Source organism: Pleurodeles waltl, chromosome 12 (genome assembly GCF_031143425.1).
Source record: "Pleurodeles waltl isolate 20211129_DDA chromosome 12, aPleWal1.hap1.20221129, whole genome shotgun sequence".
Lineage (NCBI taxonomy): Eukaryota > Metazoa > Chordata > Amphibia > Caudata > Salamandridae > Pleurodeles > Pleurodeles waltl.
In genome coordinates, this window is record NC_090451.1 from 627736986 (window position 1) to 627757913 (window position 20928).

At 42.5% G+C, this 20928-nt stretch overlaps 1 long non-coding RNA gene across 1 annotated transcript in view; it reads right to left on the bottom strand.

The window, feature by feature from the left end:
- LOC138268417 (uncharacterized) overlaps positions 1–20928 on the bottom strand; it is a 68496-nt gene that overhangs the window by 42878 nt on the left and 4690 nt on the right. Inside the window, exons 2-3 of the long non-coding RNA XR_011199995.1 lie at positions 5865–6146; positions 5042–5262 (exon numbers count right to left, since the gene is read on the bottom strand). This is a non-coding gene — a long non-coding RNA (uncharacterized lncRNA). The remainder of the gene's footprint in view (positions 1–5041; positions 5263–5864; positions 6147–20928) is intronic.

Below are 20928 nucleotides of genomic sequence, written 5' to 3' on the forward strand. Positions count from 1 at the left end.
ATAAGCTGTTCACTATGCGGGACCTGTCGCTTGAAGAAGTTATCAAAGTTACGAGGAGTGTTGAACTTACACAAGCTGCTCTTAAGGAACTAGCCTCACAGTCTAGAGAGCATGAGAGTGCCGGTGCCGTAACCATGGCATCAACACAAAAAGAGTACAAAAATGTGAACAGTCAAATCTTTAAACAAACTAATATATGCTTTAGATGTGGAAATGTACTGCATGGGAGAGATTCTAAGGGTTGTCCTGCAAGAGCTATAGCATGTCGCAGGTGTGGTCTTATGGGTCATTTTGCAAAGGTGTGTCAGAGCAGCGCAGTGAAAATGTGAAAATTATCAGCATATCTGATGCTGATCTTGTTTCAGATCAGCAATTGGAAACTGAGTTCTGAGATATGATCATGGTTGTGATGGATGAGGGTATTGTGACTGTGATCCCTGTGAGTGTGTGGATCCCTATGTGGAGGTTGTGGTTGGTGATAAGACCCTGCACTTGCTGGTGGACTCAGGAGCACACATTACTATGATGTCTTCAGAATTATGTAGGAGAACATGGTGATCTAGGAGGCTATTTCCTCCAAATAAAGCTCCAGTCTCACACGAAGGCAGAAAGATAGATCTTGAGGGATTATTTGAGGACATTTTGGAGTTTAAGGGGCGTAAGATCCATGGTAAGGTCTCTGTGGCGGTCAAGGGACTTAATATTCTTGGATGGTTCCATTAGGGTCTCTTTGGATTGGTGCTTAAACCTGGTACTAGTGAACAGGTGATGGTGGTTAAAGAATCAGAAGTATCAGAATCTATACAAAAAATTCCCTAAAGTATTTGAAGGTAAATTAGGCTGTATTAGGGGATTTAGACACAGAATTAAAGTCAAATAAGGAGCAGTTCCTGTAAAAGATAAATTGAGGCCAGTCCCTTTCAGTTTGAGAGATGACCTTAAGCAGGAGCTGGAGAAGTTGCAAATGAATGGGGTGATTGAGCCAGTTGAATGGAGTCTTTGGTTGTTTCCCATTGTTGTAGCTCGCAAGTGTAATGAGAAGATGTGTTTGTGTATTGACTTAAGAAGTTTAAATAAGGAGATTTGGATTGATTCCTTTCCTCTTTTCAGAATCAACGATCTCTTAGAAGAGCTTAATGGTGCGGAGTGGTTTTCAAAAATCGATCTGGCATTGGCGTATCATCAAGTGGTGCTAGAGGAAAATTCAAGGCATTACACAGCGTTTAATACACCTTTTGGCAGTTTTCAATTATGTAGAATGCCTTTTGGTCGGGCTTTGGTGGCTTTGGCTTTCCAGCGGATAATGACTCAGTTACTAAAGGATCTTCATGGGGTTTTGATTCTTCATGACGACATTCTCATTTTCACAAAACAACTAGTAGTGCATGATGCTAATCTCAGGTCAGTTTTGCAGATTTTTGAGGAATATGGTGTAGTCTTCAAAGGGAAAAAGTATGAGCTTTGGAGGAAGGAAAGTGAGTTCCTAGGGCATGATATATCCTGAGAAGGAGTCAAACCCAGGTCAGGTTTGGTCAAGGCAGTCGGAGAATGTCCTTCTTCCAAGAACAAAGAGGAGTTACGCTCTTTTCTAGGGTTGTGCGAGTTTTATGTAAGGTTTATTACTAACGATGCTTCTAAAATGAAGAATTTAATCAATATGTTAAAGAGCAGTGTCGCATTTAGTTGGGACACAGATAGTCAGGACACCTTTGAGTTGGTGAAATCAGAAATGACAAATGCCAAAGTGTTACGTTCATATGATCCGCAGTTGATGTGTACTATCATGGTAGATGCCGGCAAGTACGGTTTGGGGGCAGTTTTAACACAGGAATAATCACAGGGTGTAGTAACCATTTGTTATGCTTCGAGGGTTTTAAGAGAAGCTGAGTTACATTGAAAAGGAGCTTCTTGCTTGTGTCTGGGCAAGTGAAAAATGTTGATGTTATGTTTGGGGAAGAAGGTTCATATTCCTAACTGATTATAAGCCCCTCATGTATATTTAAGAGGTGACAGGGTTAGTTACACTACCCCGTGCATTGCTCGTTTGACCACGACTCATTTGCAATATGATCTGGATGTTAGGTACTTACCCGGTAGAGATAATATAGGAGCTCATTTTCTTTCTAGGTTACCGATCAATGAGTTGGATGAGATGAGTGATGAGGAAGATAAGGAGGACTGTTTTGTTGCTAGTGTGGATTTACCCACATTTAAAGCTTTTAGTAAAGCTGACTGGAAGAAAGCTGAAAGTGAAGATGAATTACTAGCCAAATTGAGGGAATATGTGACAAATGGTTGGCCAAAAGAGAGAAATTTGACATTGTCTGTGCATCCATTTTGCAAAATTAGAGAAGAAATCTTTATTGAGGATGGGGTGCTTTTGAGGTGTGAGAAGTGTATTCCGCCGTATGGTGTTTGTGCGGGGTGGATTAATTCTGCCCATGAAGGTTACCTTGGGGCAACTATGACAAAATGGAGATTGAGAGAGCACCATTGGGGGCATTTTATGGCTAAGGATTTGGACCCTGTGGTAAAAGGGTATGTGATTTGCAACAGTGCTGAGAAAGGGTTAAAGGGTAGCACCCCACCTTTACAACTTATAGATCTTCCATAGGGACCTTGGGTGCAGTTGGGTGTCGACATGGGTGTCGACATGATTGGCCCGTTCAATTTTCCTCCTCACAATTTGCGGTATGCATTTGTTCTGATGGATTGTCACAGCAGATGGTCAGAAGTATGTTTTTGTGCCACACCTTCTGCGACCAATGCAGTGGGTTCCCTGAAGGACATTTGCATGCATGAAAGTTTTCCAGAAGATGTTATTGTGCAGCCATTTTAGTTATAACTCCATGCATGTTATTTTAACATACTAGGCCTGCCGCTGTACACTTTAACCTAGATATATTTTATTCAGCTTTGCTTTATTATTGTTACAGTAGCCACTTTTATGGTCTTGTTTTATTTTCTCTCTATCTGACTGTTATTGCCTAAGCCAGTACTCTGTTCTCAAACAAAACATTCTTGCTCACTCTGTGCTTCTTCCAAGGCTGCAGCAAGATAGGTTGCCGGTGAATGTGATATAAGTATAGTCTCTGACATTCATAGAAAATACGTTGGGACATTTTCTCAGAACATCAGCAGTTATTATAAAAACACTTCCCTGTCCCTTACATGTTAGAGGGAGATTCCAGCCAGAGAACCACAACTGTATGCTGATTGCCGAATGCTTCGCTACAGCTGTTTTGCAGACTTCAGGCCTTTGCTCAGGTATGGGGGGTGATGTCTTCCCAGGGGAACCTGAAAGGCAGAATTAGAGCTTAACGTGCTGTGCTCTATCATAGCTTAGGTAGGAATTAGTCTGTTGACTCTAGTGACAATGTGGTAACATTATTTTTATGTTTTACTCTCCTTGTCACAATTTTAATCTTGTCATGCTGTATCATCATGGTTATTGCAGTCCACGCTTTGCTATCTAAGATGCAGTCACTTTATTGAAGCATTATTGAAATATATACTGCCTCTGTTTGTCATTGTGTATGTGAGACTAATGTAACTGGGAGAAACAGATGAGACCTGAGTGACCACAGCTTCCCTGAGAAACCAGTTATGTCATGCGCTCGGCTGCCCAATCACCCCTGCCCTTGGGTAGACGTGAGGCACTGCTTGTTAGTCGGAGAAGAACCCGGATTGGAGCAACAGGTGTCACCTGTAGTGGGTCAGACTCAGTCTCCCACACCGCAGGCGATTCTGCCACTCGAAATCCAGTAGCCTCATTAGAATAATGAGAGCCTACGTGACAATGTCATTTCTGACACCGGGGTTCAATTTGTCAATATTGAGATGGAAAATTTCTTGAAACAATCGGGTATTAGGCACCTAAAGAGCTCCCTGTATCATCCCCAAACCAATCGTTTGATCCAGGGAATGAATAGAGTAGTAGGGGATTGTATAAAATGGGCTAGGAACAATAATTGTGATACTGAAGAAGCAGTTAAAAACTATGTTATGGTTTTACCGTTCTACACCGCACTCTTTGACTAAGGTGTCCCCATTTGAAGCCTTAAGAGGTCACAAACCCACTTCCATTCTATTTCCTGCATGGTTGGCCAGTTCAGTAAAGGATAAGGTTTCAAGAGATGGGGGGTGTTGACAAGTGGGAGAATATTGGTTTGGGTCAGGTACAAATGAAGAACAGATACAACTCCATCAAAGCCACCAAACAAAGAATGATACACCCGTGGGATTTAGTACATATAAAAAAAGTACTGTTGTAAGAAAAGGTGATGCCTGTTTTAGCAATCCGGTGAGGGTCACTAAAACTTGTGGAAATGCTGTAACGGTGGATGGGGGTCGTTGGTGGAATATGGCAAAAATTGTGAAGATACCAGAGAAGAGTCTTGCAGGGGTTGAAAGTGACGAAGGGTCTGGGGATTGTCCAGATGCAGTAGAGGATCTCCCGAAAAAGGTATTAGGGTTTTCTAATGTCCAATGTCATCCCATGGATACGGGGGTTGTGAATGTACGCAGATCCACCTGGGAAAAATATTTACCTTAGAAGCTGAAGCTAGATGTATGAACTAAGTTTTAGTGAAATGTTATTCTTTGTGCTTCAAGGTTGTGTACACAGGCTTTATAGGTTTAGAATGTTTAGTTTCTATGATAGTTAAACTTTTGTTCATTATTATTTTATGAATGTTGTTCGATGAGTGTTCAAAAAAAAAAAGAGAAAGAGATAATGTTGTACTCAAGCTATATTAATGTTGTACTCAAGCTATATTGGAATCCTGACACCGAATCCTGGAGCTCTTGAGATTCGAGTGAACGTGGAGACGGCAGTGGCGGTTGCTGGAAACGGGACGAGTCGAGGGGTGGCTCCATCTTTACTTTAAGTTGTAAATAAGTACTTGTGTTACTTACTATCCGCATTCCCGTCATTGATATTGCAACATACTTCAATTTATCTCCGAAAAAAACTTCACAACCGCCTCAAATCACAGCAAAATAAGCATAGCAATCAAAGCACAACCATATTGATACTCACACGTCCACTGCAATGGACCGATCCTAGAACTCCATTAATCTTCTGAACAAACCATTGGGTCAGATTTTGGACTGGGATTTGACAATTCCATAAGAGGACACCCGAATTCCGTATCTCTATATCCCTGAGGACTGAACCATCCGCTGCTCCCAGCTATGATGGAACATTTTGTATGCTCTAATTCGAATTCAATGATCTTGAAGTCAATGCAGGGAATTAACCTAGATAGTCAAACAAAGCATCAATCAACATTTAACTAACAGTGTATCCAACTCGACCACACATTAAAAACCCAAATTAGAATTAAAGTTAAAGGGTTTTATTACAAATTTACACTCAGGTTAATGTAAATAAATCTAAAGAAAATACTGCAAAGATACAATATTACCACAGGGTAGCCAAATAGTCTAAAGACATTTAAATGAGTCACCATGAGACAAACCAACCACTCTTTAACCGCAATGCAGAATATTAACAGCAGAATATGATGTTCTGAAAATAAACGCTGGTCATTTCTCTTATACATTAATGCAAGTCAAATAATCTAGCTAAATTAACTAAGGGCAATTAGGACAATTCTCTAAATCCTAACCTATCAAAAATGGAATCTAACTAAAGAGCATGCGGGCAAAAAGTGAGGAGCAAGAATAGGACAGAAAGAATTTGGAAAAATGAAAAACAAATTTGAATGAAAAGCACATGGGGAATGGGAAGGTGTGAGCATTTCAGGAGCTCAGTGAAGAGTCTTCTTTAGTGGAAACTTGTAAGCCTAAGTCACACTCAGCAAAGCATGGGCAAAAAAGGGGAAGTTAAAGGTTTGTACCTCTCAAAGTCCAAGGTAATCTGCCTCACAATAATCATTGAAAATCCAAGTTAATATTGCGATTGGTCCACTGGACAACACCCATTGATCAGGTCATCACATGTTCCAGTCTTCTCCCATCTCCGGTAAAACATGTTACAACAGGGCTGGGTCCCACAACAAGCTTGGGAGCGTTGCTGTCCTTGGTCTCCTGAACATCATTTGCAACATGTATGAAAAGGAACAATAATTTCTCTCTCAATCTCTTCATGTACCTTCTCCAAGGTTATTTTCTCAGGCTCTCTAGGAGTAAAACAATAGTACATCTGTTTCCAAACTAACATTTCATGGAAAACTACCTGCAATGAAATAACACACTAGCAAAAAATGAAAAACAGTTTCTCATGTTAAAGAAATTCAGTTCAAGGGAAGCTACTATTAAGCAAAGGCACATTTAGGTCCACGTTACACTGTGCACATGTTTAATTCTACATTAGTATAAATGTAGATTACAGTTTCTCATTTAAACTTCATGATACATCTAGTTAAATTAAATACATTGTTAACAAGTGCATTCAGTTATGATGGAGATCTACATTTTTTAATGTCAACCTTTAGCATTAGTGCACATATTACATAAACTTATTGTTTTACATGAAATGACATTCAAATTCAAATGAATAAAAATAAAATGCTCAATGATAACATTTCCCTTATTGAGGTTAAAGCACACTTTATAATTTCTCCTGCCACTACAGTGAATGCACTCTATTTCTGAATTCAAATGCATCACTTTACATCAACAAGGATTAGACCACACAGTTGATTATGTCTGATGCGTACATATAGGCCGTGTCTATAATGTCAGGGGTAGCAGCAAAATCTCTACTGCACCAATCTGCCTTTACTGCCATTGCTGTAGTATTCTCTCCCCAGCACATCAGAATAGAAGATGTGGGAGATGAGCAGGATGCCCATCACTCTTAGATAAGTTGTGCAGAATCAGCGACTCATGACCATAGCATAGGCTGAGCTACTGAAACTCACTTGTTCCAGGCCCAGGAATCCAAACAATATCCTTTGTGCTCCATGTGTATCAGAAGCCATGTACATGCTCTTGGTTTCACAACTAGTTCTAGCGATGGAAATTAGAGGAGCAGTGCACAAGGCATGGAATGGGAATGGGAGGTAGGAGCACTGGCTACCATTTAAGCCCATGGATAGCCAGAAAATCTTAGAAGAACACTACATACAAACATGATATACTAAACTGATGTGTGTTTAGGTAATGCCCTGGGTAACCAGTGATGTGCCTAGACATTGGTCCATGGCTCACTGTGCCACTAGAACCAAGCTGCACCCGTCTGACGAACCCTAATAAGGGCGAAAACAGTCTTGGGACGCTTGTATTCGGCTTTGGAAATTGTCTGGTTTGGCAGTTCAGGCTGGGCTGGTCCTATTGGTGCAGGATCAAGGCTGATGTACAGGTGACTGGGTCTAAATTGAGGTGGCATCTTTGGAAACAGAATGACGGTTTGGAGTAGTACCCCAAGCGATTGACACTTATTAGAAAAAATGCAAGCATTCCAACAATCATCTTTTGTATACTAAGCGGATTTGCCACAGAAAGGCAGCAGGTAAACTCCCCACTGAAATGGAGTTAAAAATACTTGCAACCCTTTTCTATTATTAATTGCCACCAAGTGTACGTGGTGTTTCGGCGTGGTCATGGTGGGTGACAAGCACCCAAGTTAGAAGGAGGACCACTTTGGGCAATTTGTAGCTTAGCACTATAGCCCGACAGAGTGTAGCAGTGTGTTGGTGAGTGGCATTTAAAAACTTGTAGAGCTCTGGCCAGGAGACTTGTGACAAGGCTTTTCTGCACAGTAGAACATACATCATCTGCCATAATAATACATTGAGGCACAAAATGCCACATGAAGACACAGCTAGAGGCATTTGAGTCCATAACCGCCTCCGTTCCTGAAGGTACCAGTCTGACTGGCTCTTGAAACAGTATTATGTTAGCAAGTGCACGAATGTGTTTGCTGTTTATTAAAATGTTATTGCATAGTTAATTCTATAATAAATCACTTGCATTCAAGATTATTGAAAAGTTTCATACAGAGCATTAAAATCTGATAATAACCTTTAAAAAATGTCCAAGGGCCAGATGTAGCAAGGGTTTTGAGAGTCGCAAACGGCGAAAAACGCCGTTTGCGACTCGCAAAAGCCACTTTGCTATGTTGAAATGCATTTTGCGAGTCGGATCCGACTCGCAAAATGCATTTCCGAATCGCAAATAGGAAGGGGTGTTCCCTTCCTATTTGCGATTCGCAATGGTATGCAATTCCATTTGTGACCGCGTATGCGGTCGCAAATGGAGTCGCAGTTACCATCCACTTGAAGTGGATGGTAACCCATTCGCAAACGGGAAGGGGTCCCCATGGGACCCCTTCCCCTTTGTGAATGGACCCCAAAACATTTTTTCAGGGCAGGGAGTGGTCCAAGGGACCACTCCCTGCCCTGAAAAAAACGAAACAAAAGGTTTCGGATTTTTTTAAATGCAGCTCGTTTTCCCTTAGGGAAAACGGGCTACATTTAAAAAAAAAAAAAACTGCTTTATTTAAAAGAAGGTCGCTAACATGGAGGCCTGCTGACTACAGCAGGCCTCCATGTTAGCGAGTGCCCATAGTCGGTATGGGGCCGCAATTTGCGACCCACCTCATTAATATTAATGAGGTGGGTCTTTGCGACCCCATACCGACTCGCAGAAGGTGTCTGGGACACCTTTCTGCATGACATTTTGCGACTTGCAAATTGCGAGTCGCTAGTACTCGCAATTTGCAATTCGCAAAATGTCATTTTGCTACATCTGGCCCCAAATCTTTAAAATAATGGCCTAGGAGGCACTTGGTAAAATGAACTTAAGCCTACCCCTGCCCACATATTCTTTTAGTTTAGAAAGCAATAGATCTAAATATTTCCCTCCTAAACGTGCCACCAAGGTTAGATATACTTTCCAAATGGCCATTCCCACATACACTGACTCTTTCACAGCACAGCATACGTGAGCTGGTGAGTGGTTCTGTGCATGTCTCCTGTCATTTAGAGCCTCATTACAAGCACCCTGTTAACTCTGCTGGGAGGTACTGGGGTCATAATTTCCAATATCAACCAGAATCCCCCTCCCCCCGCCATTTAATGTTGATTATAAATTATTTTCACCAGAATGAGGAATAACACACGGACCAGGGAATTCTTGGTCAATTTCTGCTTATTTTGTCCTTATCGTGGCGTACATCTACCACTTGCTTGAATCGATTGATTAACTGATTCAGGTTTTTTTTTGTCCGCCTGGAGGCGTATCTACACCTGCCCCCCTTCCGTGATTTAATGTTGATTATAAAATATTTTCACCAGAATGAGGAATAACACTCGGCTCACGGAATTCTTGGTCAAATTCTGCCTATTTTCTCCTTACGAGTCTTTTCATGGCGTACATCTACCAATTGCTTGAATCAGTTGGTAAATTAGTTCAGGCTTTTTTTGCTGTCCGTGTGGCGGCGGACTGGGGCTGGGGGTGAAAAGAGCGCAGATGTTGTTTAACTTCAGCCTGGTGGAGATTTTCTGCTACCCCATGGTGAATTAATCTTGTGTGTGATGGCCAGGAGCTGCCCGCAGCGCCCACTTCTTCCATCTGTGGTCCGCGCCCAGAATTGTTATGTTTGGAGTCTACAAACCCTATAATGCTCAGAGACGCTGGGGAAGTCAGAGTTGCCCAGGGCAGTAAAAGGATAACGCTCTGGGTAGCTCCTACTAAGGGCCTTATTTTGGAAGGCTCTTGCCAGTCTGCGTAACCATTGAAACATTTGCTGCCAAATTATGAGTCTGTTTTATTTTATTGTTTGTTGAGCATGTCAGACCTAAATCATGCTGGAAAGGGTTGCTGTTTTGTCCTTCCTCTATCTCCGTCCTTCTGGGGACTTTGTGATATTATTTCTCCAGGGTGAATATGTGGCATAGGGGCTGTCCTATTTGTGGCTATCCCGCGTCTGTTTGTGTTCTCCTTAGTATCAGACAGACTTGCCAAAAAAGTTACTTTTTTACAAGTAACACCAGGCGTCTAGCACTTTATAGATCAAAATGTGTGAGGTAGAACCTTTAAAAGTGAAAGAGTTTCATTGTAATTGCAATAGAAATCATTGCAACAAATATTTATACTAATGTTACACACAATGAGATCCATAGGCCCAATGAACACTGGTGGGCCTGGGCCCCAATGTAATAGCAATGGCACTCGGACTAGCAGCACCCACTGTGGATGGAGCAGTGGTCCTGGTGAGCAATGAAAACCCAATGTCACCGTGATGGAGACGAGATATGACAACCAGCAGTGCTTACAGTGTAAAAAAAACCATGAAAGCCAGGGTGTCTGTGTTTTGCATAGGAGCCCACCACTGATGCTGCCTGAGTGCTGGGATTGTGGTATACCAAAGCTGGCTCTCCTTTATTACGCCTTGTGCCATATCCCTCCACCACTACGTACATAGGGGCATATTTAAGAAATGTTGGCGCAGGCCAAGTCACCTTGCTGCGCTGCCTTGTGTCAAATGGAAAGGGCAGGAATGAGCTGTATTAAAGCAATACAGCTCATTCTCGACCTTTCCCCCTGCACTGGTGCCCTTTTGGCTGCCTAGCGCCAACGCAGGCACCCTTGTACCATGGGGCGACGGTGTCTGCATTGCAAGCAGGATTGTTTTTGTGCAGGAAGAGACACCTTCCTGCACAACAACAATCCTGGGAGTTTTTTTCCTCTTTCTAGGTGTGACGTAGAATGCAAAGGGAAAAAAACGAGGAGAAATAGTAATATTTTTCCTCTTTGCGCTTCCCCTGGGGAGGCGTAAGGTTTTTGGCGCATTCCCCATGCTTAAAAGGTCGTGCAAAGCAGGAGATGCGTCAAAATCCATGGGTGTTGTGTGGGAACACCCACCACGATACCCATGGAACACCTTCCTATCGCAGAGTAAGGCGATGTAACAATTTGCGCTGCTTGCTATACTCCATATTTATGAGGCCAAGTGGCTTTGCGTGGGTTCATAAATATGATTTGATGATTTGCACCACCATTGCGTCTCAAAAAGTGATGCAACAGTGGCACAAGGGCCTCGAAATATGCCACTTACTGTCTCTTTCTCTCTCACTTGTGTGTTTTTTTTCATTCTTGCTGTCTCCCTTTCTCACTGTTTTTCTACCTTTCTATTCCTTCTTCTTTCTCCCTTTTCTGTTTCTATCTCCCTATTGCCTGGGTCAAAGTCTGATGATGAAATATAGTGCACAAAAATGAGTGTCCGTGCCCATCACCTGCAACCACCACCCGGCATTAAGAATCACCAATAAGACAAAAGAGATTCAAGCCTTTAACTATAGCGCTATTATTTCGTGCAGTTATGACCGCCATTTTGTGTACAAGGCTGTGCAATCGAATTTCACATTTACTTTGCTTTTCTAAGGGTATGTTTTTCCTGCAATCAGATTTTTCACTTTTGCTAGTACCTACTATTCTTTGGATCAGTTTTTGCTATGAGGCAGATCAAGGATTGAGACTGATCCATCCAAGGACACGTCGAGTTACCCCAGGCAGCTCTGTTCTCTACAGGGAGTGAGAAGGGTCACCTAGACTCCCACATAGGCAGTGTTCTATGTCTCTGTTTGCGCCACAGTACACAGCTAAACAGATGATCTAGGTGCTACGAGGGACTGAGTGCCTTTTTACAATTAATATGCTGCAGTCAAGGCAGCTGAGAACCTACCATGGGGGCAGCACATTCAGTGAAATATGCAGCGGCTGCTCACAAGTCACTCTGTGTTTCCTGGCGCAGGTGGCTGCCAAATGCACTTTAAAGGGGGACAGAAATCGCCATGAAAGCTGGTGCACTGAGTAACTGCACTTACCTGCCGGGGATGTCTGGTCGGTCTATGGCACCCCCTTTCCCACACCTAGAAGACTGCCTTGAGGTGGCACACTGACAGCACGCCACCGTTTTGTGGTGCACTGTCGTTGTGCCTTCTAAGGGCCAGTTTGATTCTGTGCCCTTCTCCAGAATAGGAAGAAGGCGCAGAATCAAAGTGATTCCCTCTTTGCATGGGCCCATGTCCCAATAAAAATGAGAGAAAGCCCTCGCCAGCGCAATCAGTATTACTGAAGGGGCTATCCCCCGAGGCACTATGTATATTACAGCTCCTGGTGATCCTTAGGTTCTTTCTACCAAGGTCACAAGAATTACAGACATGAAGGGTTCTTTGACTATAACTCAATGCACACTCGAAATATCAAAATATAAAAAGATAATTCAAGCGCATTCCTTCTATTTTCCACTTGCAAGTCAGAAGTCTAAGTAAGCTGTCCCTAATGGCCTTGAATAAATTCAAGTATCAATTTATTCTGAATCACATTATGGAAGGTTTATTCTGCGTGGCAACAGGTACAATACAGTACGAACAGCAACGCCCACACATGCGTTCAGAGACAAAGAGGCACGCACATACACAATCCCCCACTAACATTCACACACACACACACATTATGCTTATAATCTATTTGTTTATTATATATGTATATTCCCATCTTAGCAGCAGGGTGACTTTCACCAATTTACAGAAACCACAGAAGCACAAAAGATACAAAACCAGGGATTGAATACACAAAATATACACCTTCAGAGCAAAGAAAAAGGATGTCAAATATAAAGGGTGTTATCAAGGCAGTGCCTAATTTATAAAAGAAAAAGGACGTGATTTATATATTGGTGGAGAGGGTGCTCCATTGCAACACATGGTGTTTTCACCCCACCAAAATAGTGGTCTGTCTGCAAAATTTAATTGTTCATGGACCTTAAGTTTGTCCAGTGTGGAGACTACTCTGTCTCTGCTGTGGCCAAACTTTTCTGACAAGCTTGGGGAGTAAGGGCCATCAGAGAAATGGCTGCATGGCCGCCCACCCAATTTAGATGGGGAAACATGTAGTCTAAAAACCTGGCAGTAAGAAGCAGTAAAATCGTTATAATGCTCCCTCTGCCAGGGGTTGACTACTCCTATGGTGAGGGGGAGCATTATATTTTTACTTTTCAAAACAAAAAAGAAAGCCTGTTTCGTGATTTTCTTTTTAAAAAGAAAAATGAAATACTCTGAGCTACAGGGCTGCGTCCTGCTGATGCAGCCCCATAGCAGTGAGAAAAGTGCATTGACAAAAACCGCCATCAAAACGATTCCAGGCAATGCTTTTATGAACGACCACCTGCCTGGTGGGCATTTATAAATCTGGAGGGTGGTCTTTCCACCAGGGCAACAGAGTAATTTACTTGGATGCCTTGGCGCACAGAGGGGACGTCTGCCAAGATTTAAATCAGGTCTTAAGTGCTGGTACTCAAACGTTTACCTAGAAGACCGTGGCTGGCTCTATTAAATATCGGCACACAAAATACCAACACTAAGTAGTCTTGAATCCACCGCAGGCCACTTTAATCAACTACCAGACACTCCCTGCCCCTTTATCTCACTCTTTCATGTTCCTGCTTACATTTTTTCCATCTTTATCTTCCTTCTTCTTTACCTTCTTCCCCTTTGTATAGTATCCCCTCTCTTGCTCTCAATCAATTTCTACTCATGACAAATAAGTGCCAGTAACACAAAATGAGTGCTAGTGGGCGCTACTGGCTACCACTGGCTCAAATGAGACGCTGTGTCAAAGCAGTGAGTCAAGGGCCAGCACTGTTGCAGGTGCTGGGACATTCTTGAGAAAGCCATCGTTTGGGAACACCAAAAGCACTCCCTCCTGCAAAACTGTAATTAGAGGCATGCCATGTTTCTTACAGCAGATTCTCCACTGAGGCTGTCGACGGAAACCTTTGACTGATGGGCTGACTGACATTGGACTGTCAGTCAAAGTGCCTCAGATCATCGGTCCTATTTAGGAACAACATTCCAATATGATTTTTTCCAGTTCAGGAAAACCAGGAAAAAAAACTTAGAAGACCCTCGCCCGATGGAACCTTGTTTCTAAAAAATAAAACGTTGTGCTGTGTGATTGCATTAAATATGGCTCCCATAAGAAAAGCTTTAGTTCCTTCAATGAAGCCACCACAGGGACAACTCTGCTGAAGGCACAGAACAGTCCACCTGCTTGATGGGTATTTCCAAATATGTGGGGCTGTACTCCGCCAAGGCAATGAAGTACATACTATTTCTCTTGTACTGTGTAAACTGGATTACGCTAATGGCCTCGACCACAGATCATCTCTATCAACTATGAAAAGACTACAACAGATTCAGAACTCTGCTGCCAGACTACTCCTACATGTAAAGCTACATACCCACATCTCCCCTTCCTTGAGGGCCTATATTGGTTATCGGTTGCCAGAAGATCCACCTTCGAGCTGCCTTGTACCACCCACAAAGCAATATATGGAACAAGACCACTTTTCATCGGGAATAAAATTACAAAATACGTTCAACAAAGAAACCTCCACTCCAGGTTGACACCTCGCTTCAGAACTCCAGCATAAAAGAAACAAACCATGGGTCATACATCTCTATCTGTTCAAGCAGCCAAACTATGAATTCACTACCACCAAACATAAGATCAACAGACAACTATCTTTTCTTCAGAAGACTACTCAAGAGTTGGTTCTTTCGTACATGATCACCATACTCAAAACACAAATGTAATATGCCTGTGTATGTAAAGATGTATAACTTGATTACATGGATGTAGTTAGGCATGCGCATTTCTTTGTACAAATATATATACTGCTTATGGTTTAAAAATACATAGATATTCTTATAGGTCTTTTTAACAAATGTATATATTACTTATGGTTAAATATATATGTTAGTTTATGCTTAACATGTATGTAGGCCACTGCATAGTTCACATATGAGTTACTTGATTATATGCTTAGGGATCTCTACTTCTTATATTATTTATCTATCACAATATGTGATAGGTTATATGTTATTTGATTATATGCTTATGAGTCTCTGTTTTATTTTTATTTTATCCATCACAATGTGTAAATATGAACATAACATTTGTATCAAAAGTGCTTCACCATTGAAATATTGGAAAAATATCAAGTAAAAATAAATAAATATAAATAAACAAAAGATGAAAAAAGATTTATACATAAGAAATTAGCTTCATGTATAGCAACATCACAAAGTCAGAGTCTCTAACTGTTTATCCATACATGTACAAATTGGACTTTATCTAATACAACTTTATACCTCTTTATTATTTTCCATATACAAGTATACCTTTCTACGTAGATATGTATACATATATGTTTCTCTACTACTGTAGAAAAAAATCTATAAATAAATGGAAAAATAAATAGATACAATAAAGTAAAATATAAACCCTTCTACTCACTCCAGTTCACTACTCTATGTCTCGTCCGATACCTCGTTCATTATATCCTCTACTTCCACTCACTGACTTATCCCAAACCTCGTAGTACCACTATGATCTACCTAATAACCATCTCTCTGCTCTTTCCTCCTCTATCCCTCCTTTGACTCATTCCAAGCCTCATTTTACTACTATGATCCCCCTAATAAACCTTTCTAAACTCTTCCATCCCCAATCTCTCCTTTGACTCATCCCAAACCTCCTTTTACTACTATGATCTCCCGAACAATACTTTCTAGACTCTATCTCCCGTATCCCACCTTTATCCTATTCAATCCAACTAACAGACTCATTTGTTCACCACTCAAATTAACAACCTAGATTTCTCTATACTAATCCATCACTAATCCACTTTGGGTTCTGGAGTAGCGTGCTACTCGCTGAAAAATGCTTCAATGCCTTCTCAGGGATTTTCAGCACACTATAAATCTAATTATAATTACAATTACAAATCCTCTGCATGACCTGGGAGAATGGAGTACAGCCAACAAAACCCTAAATAAGCCCCTTAGTATTGCACCGGCATGCTACAGATATTTATCAAAAGCTTCTAACACTAGAAACTGCTCCCAATCGGCACTAGCCCTAGAAAGATGGAAGATTGAAGTGCCCTTGCAAAGGGAAATTAGGACAAACCTATTTGGGACACTACTGAATTTATGGTGTAATTTCAGCGCTTTCATCAGGGGTGTAGCTTGGTCAGTAAGATTGGGGGGGTATGAGTTTCAGATTTTGCGACAATCGAGCCGGCATATAATGCTTATAGGACAAGCAGGGTGCATGAGAGGAGCCTGAATGGTTGTGGACAGGGGAGGAATGCAGATTGATAGGAGTACTAGGAGAGAAAACACAATATTCTGTAAAATAACCAATATTTTGAAGACTTTCAAACAGTGTGCGTACCATTTCTTCTAAATGTATGTAATAATTCCTGCTGAAATATGACTGTCATCTCAACATACCCTACTGAAACCACATGTACCTGACTATAAGAAAATTATTTTTTTAGGACGGTGTAACACCCCAAACATCAGACCCCCCAACGCCCTCCAAGTTACTCCTCTGGTTTTAATACCCACTTTGGACAGATCACTAATAGTGCACAGGCATACTCGTCTCAATGTGTTTACATGTAATATACAGGGATGTGTGTTTTTCAACACAGCGAAGCTCAGTAATATTATTGCAAATAATCTGTTACACCCTCCCATTTCTCATATGTGGGGTCCTGTTACTATCTAAAAGAAGATTTTTATGGATGCTGCATGAAATATAAGCACAATATTTCCCTGCAAACTGTCTATAATAGATTCACGCATCACCCACATCAAAAAATAAATGAAAGGGAAACGGTATTTAAAACAATCCCTTTGAGAATTATTCACGGCCATCGGGGCAAAACTCTGCAGAAAGGAGCTGACTCTATCAGGGGACCCCGTGAATGTCTGGGGTCCTGGGCCAGAGTCCGAGCCCACTTTGTCCATGCCTTTAATTTAAAACGTCTCTAACTCACGGTGCAGCGTAACAAGCGCGCTCTTTTACTCATGTGTTAAAACTGACTTCTAGGGTTAGGCACAATTGTTCCTCATTGAACATGTGTCGCACTAGCGCCACCTTCTGTAATAAAGTACGCAGTTGAAGTGTGCCTGCAATTGGTAAATCGATTCATCTCGAGGATTTTGGGGGAGTGGGAAAAATATTTTTGGTCCTCTGCTTGAAATAATTTCTTCTGCACTACCGATTTTCAGGTAATCCAGGCATTCACGATGTCAAACAACGTTTAATTGTGTGTGTGTTATCCATTAAAAAAACAAAAAATGAAATATGGGCACACGATAACAATTGGAACCTCACGCAGTGCATGCTGTTCACATATAACATAAGACTGGAATGCCTGCATTAGTAGATGGATGAGCTCCTGAAGCAGAGTGCCTGGTTCTCGCAGAAGGCAGATACAGCTGCCATAGCTAGGGAGGCCTGAGCACTCCAGCAAATGCTGATAAAAACCGTGGCCCACTCACAAAGCCACAAGGTCTGAGTCTGCACTGGAAAGTGGGCAGGTCTCTAGCATGCCCAGCTGTTTCTGCGGTCCTTGCAATCACAGGAAGGCGTCAGTTTCAAATGCGTTAAGCTGAATAATGCCTGTAATGTTAGCTACTCTGGGGTGATGGTAATGTATTTTTATATACAGGTACACATTTCACTAAGTGCTGTAAACCACAGGTGCCCCTACTGCAAAAAAGAAATTACCTCTGTTTATGGTTTTAGGATGGACACAGGGCCCTTCCATGGACTAAACCCCATGACCCAAAGATGTCGGATGTGAGCATTTTACACTCTGGGCTGCAATGCCTGCGGGAGTGTTTGTGGCCTGTCGTTAAGTCCAGAAGCCAAGTGCTGCTTTGTCTCAGTGGGATTTAAGGGGGTCATTCCGACCGGGGACCACGGAAGCACCGCCAACAGGCTGGCGGTGCTTCCAGGGCCATTCTGACCGCGGCGGTAAAGCCGCGGTCAGAAAAGGGGAACCGGCGGTTTCCCGCCGGTTTTCCCCTGGCCCAGGGAATCCTCCATGGCCGACCCCCTTCCCGCCAGCCTGTTTCTGGCGGTAACGGGTGTTGTGGGGCCCCTGGGGGCCCCTGCACTGCCCATGCCACAGGCATGGGCAGTGCAGGGGCCCCCTAACAGGGCCCCATAAAGATTTTCACTGTCTGCTTTGCAGACAGTGAAAATCGCGACGGGTGCCACTGCACCCGTCGCACCCCTGCAACTCCGCCGGCTCCATTCGGAGCCGGCTTCCTTGTTGCAGGGTCTTTCCCGCTGGGCCGGCGGGCGCCCTTTTGGCGGTCGTCCGCCGGCCCAGCGGGAAAGTCGAAATGACCCCTGCGGTCTTTTGACCGCGGAGCGGTCTTTCGACGGGGGAACTTTGGCGGGCGGCCTCCGCCGCCCGCCAAAGTTGGAATGACCCCCTAAGTCTGCACACATTTCTGCGCTTTGACTTAGCTGATTTGTTACAAAAACAGGAAAAGCAGCAGTAACAGAGAACGAAATGCAGTTACTTTAATGATCTATTTTTAGGTACGGCTTCATATTTCATTTTCTAAACACTATGGGGGTTATTACAACTTTGGAGGAGGTGTTAATCCGTCCCAAAAGTGACGGTAAAGTGACGGATATACCACCAGCTGTATTACGAGTCCATTATACCCTATGGAACTCGTAATACGGCTGGTGGTATATCCGTCACATTTGGGACGGATTAACACCTCCTCCAAAGTTGTAATAACCCCCTATGTGTGTGTATTCATGTGTGTATGTATGTATGTGTGTATGTCTATATATATGTATGTACGTGTGTATGTTCTGTGCTTGGCATGTTCATGGGTCATTGCATGGCTCCTGTGTGGGTTGTTATACTAGATATCTATGAAACCCTGCTCTCATCTTATCACACTTATCTACCCATCATAGGTCATGTCTCTATCAAACTATCCTCCATTCCCACTCTGACTCATCCCAAATCTATTCTACTACTTTCATCTCCTAAATAACTCTGCCTAAGCTCTTTCCTCCGCTTCCACATCTAACTCACCAAACCTCACTCTACTACCATGACCTCCGAAACAACCCTGCTAAATTCTCCCTCATTTATCTCACCCTGCTACTATGATCTCCCTAACCCTTCCACAGACTCTTCCCTCCTACATCCCCCTTTACTCATCCCAAACCTTTGGGATGAGTAAATGAGGGATATACTCCCAATTAACACTTCTTGATTTCTTTTCTCCTCCACCCCTCCGTTACTCCAGTCAATCTAACTAACAAACTCTCATATCCGCGGCTCAAATTAACTCATAATAATACTAAAACTGTACTCATATTTCCCGATACTAATCCATTACTAATTCTTGTTGGGTTCCAGAGTAGCGTGCTACTTGCCAAAAAGCGCTTTGACGCCTCTTCAGGGGTAGTAAGCGCTATATAAATACTATTACAATACAATACAATACAATATATAACAACAATATACAAATCCTCAAGGTACGTGGATTTGGAGTTCAAGAAAGTAAAACTATGCTTCCATAGATACAATTACCTTTCAATAATTTCGTCTCCAATATTTTAACTCTGGTATTAAGATATCACAATATTCCGTACTCGATTTTCCAGACAATAGCTGAGGGCATTGGAGAATTTATCAGGGCCTGCGTCATTTGCCACAGCATCTGTGCCATATCTGATATTTTGGTCCCAAGCTGTCCACAAGGAGCTGGTGCAATCAGTTTCCTTCTATAACCAGCATGCATATTACCTGAGTGTGCCCAAGTGCCAGGCTGGCAGCAGAGGACCAGACTGTTGGCAGGATTTGAGCCTGGCACTGCCCTACTACCTCATGTACAAACAAAACAACCCTCAGTGAGACAGGTGGAATGAGGGAGTGAAAGTGGAATGAGGGGGCAGGGGAAGGAAGGTGAGTGAGTGTCTCCACATATATCTGTGAGTACACTCAGGCATATGTGTGCATGCATACATACATGTGAATGCATGCAGGGCATTAAGGGTGTATGTTCTTGCATGCTTTAATCTGCATGCTAGGAATTTTTTTTTCTTTTTTTTTTCTTTTTTGTGGTCCTCATTTGCATACCATCCTTTCTCACCACGAGAGGATATAAGGCAGGAAGGTCATTCAATGCAGAGTGTACTGTGATGAACCGCTGCCCAACTCTGCCAGACCTTACCTGCCCAGGGATATGGCCTCACTATACCCACTTACCTATAACGGCCGGTGGTGGTATTTTAGAGGCATGTTTAATCATTGGACCGTGCCAGACCAAATGTACTCCCCTCTCCTCCCCCATCCTCTCCCAGACCCCACCATTGCTTCAGTTGATTCCAGAATCTATTTTTTTTACTATTCTTACTCGTATCCGGCTCCAAGTTATACATTAAAGCATCTTTCCAATCCGTAAGAGTCGGAGATGAGACATCAATCCATTTTTTACAGATCTCTCTTCTTGCCCCAAGCATCATATAAAATAGCAGTTTAGAGCTATCCCTGCTAATCAGCTGAGGTCCTGTCAAACATCCAAAAATCACAAGCAAGGTGCTTACCTTGAGTCTTATAGAGAGTATTTCACTGATAGCATCACCAACCCCTGCCCAGAATTTACTGAGCTTGGGGCATTCCAGGAACATATGAATGTCGTCTGCCGCCAGGGTCCCACACTTTATGCATCTGACCATATTACCCTGATCCATTCTAGAAAGCTTTGCTGGTGTCCAGAAAACTGTGTGAATTGAAAACAAATGATTCCTCCTTAATGCAGCAGGTTTGACAATATTAAATAAAAGTGTAGTGGATACTCTGTTAGGGTGAATTCGCCGTCCACGATATCCATAATTAACCAGTACCATCTGGCCACCTCCTTCTTCAGCAGGAATTCCAAATGCCACTGGTCTTCCAACTCATTTGTGCCTCCCAGCTCCACTTTTAAATCCCTCGTCCAGCTGATAATCTGAAGGTACTTAAATTTAGACAGGTTACCCCCTACTTCTCCATTCAGGTTTACAAATGATCTAACCTCTCCATTATAGCAAAAGTGTCCCCAATACAAAAAA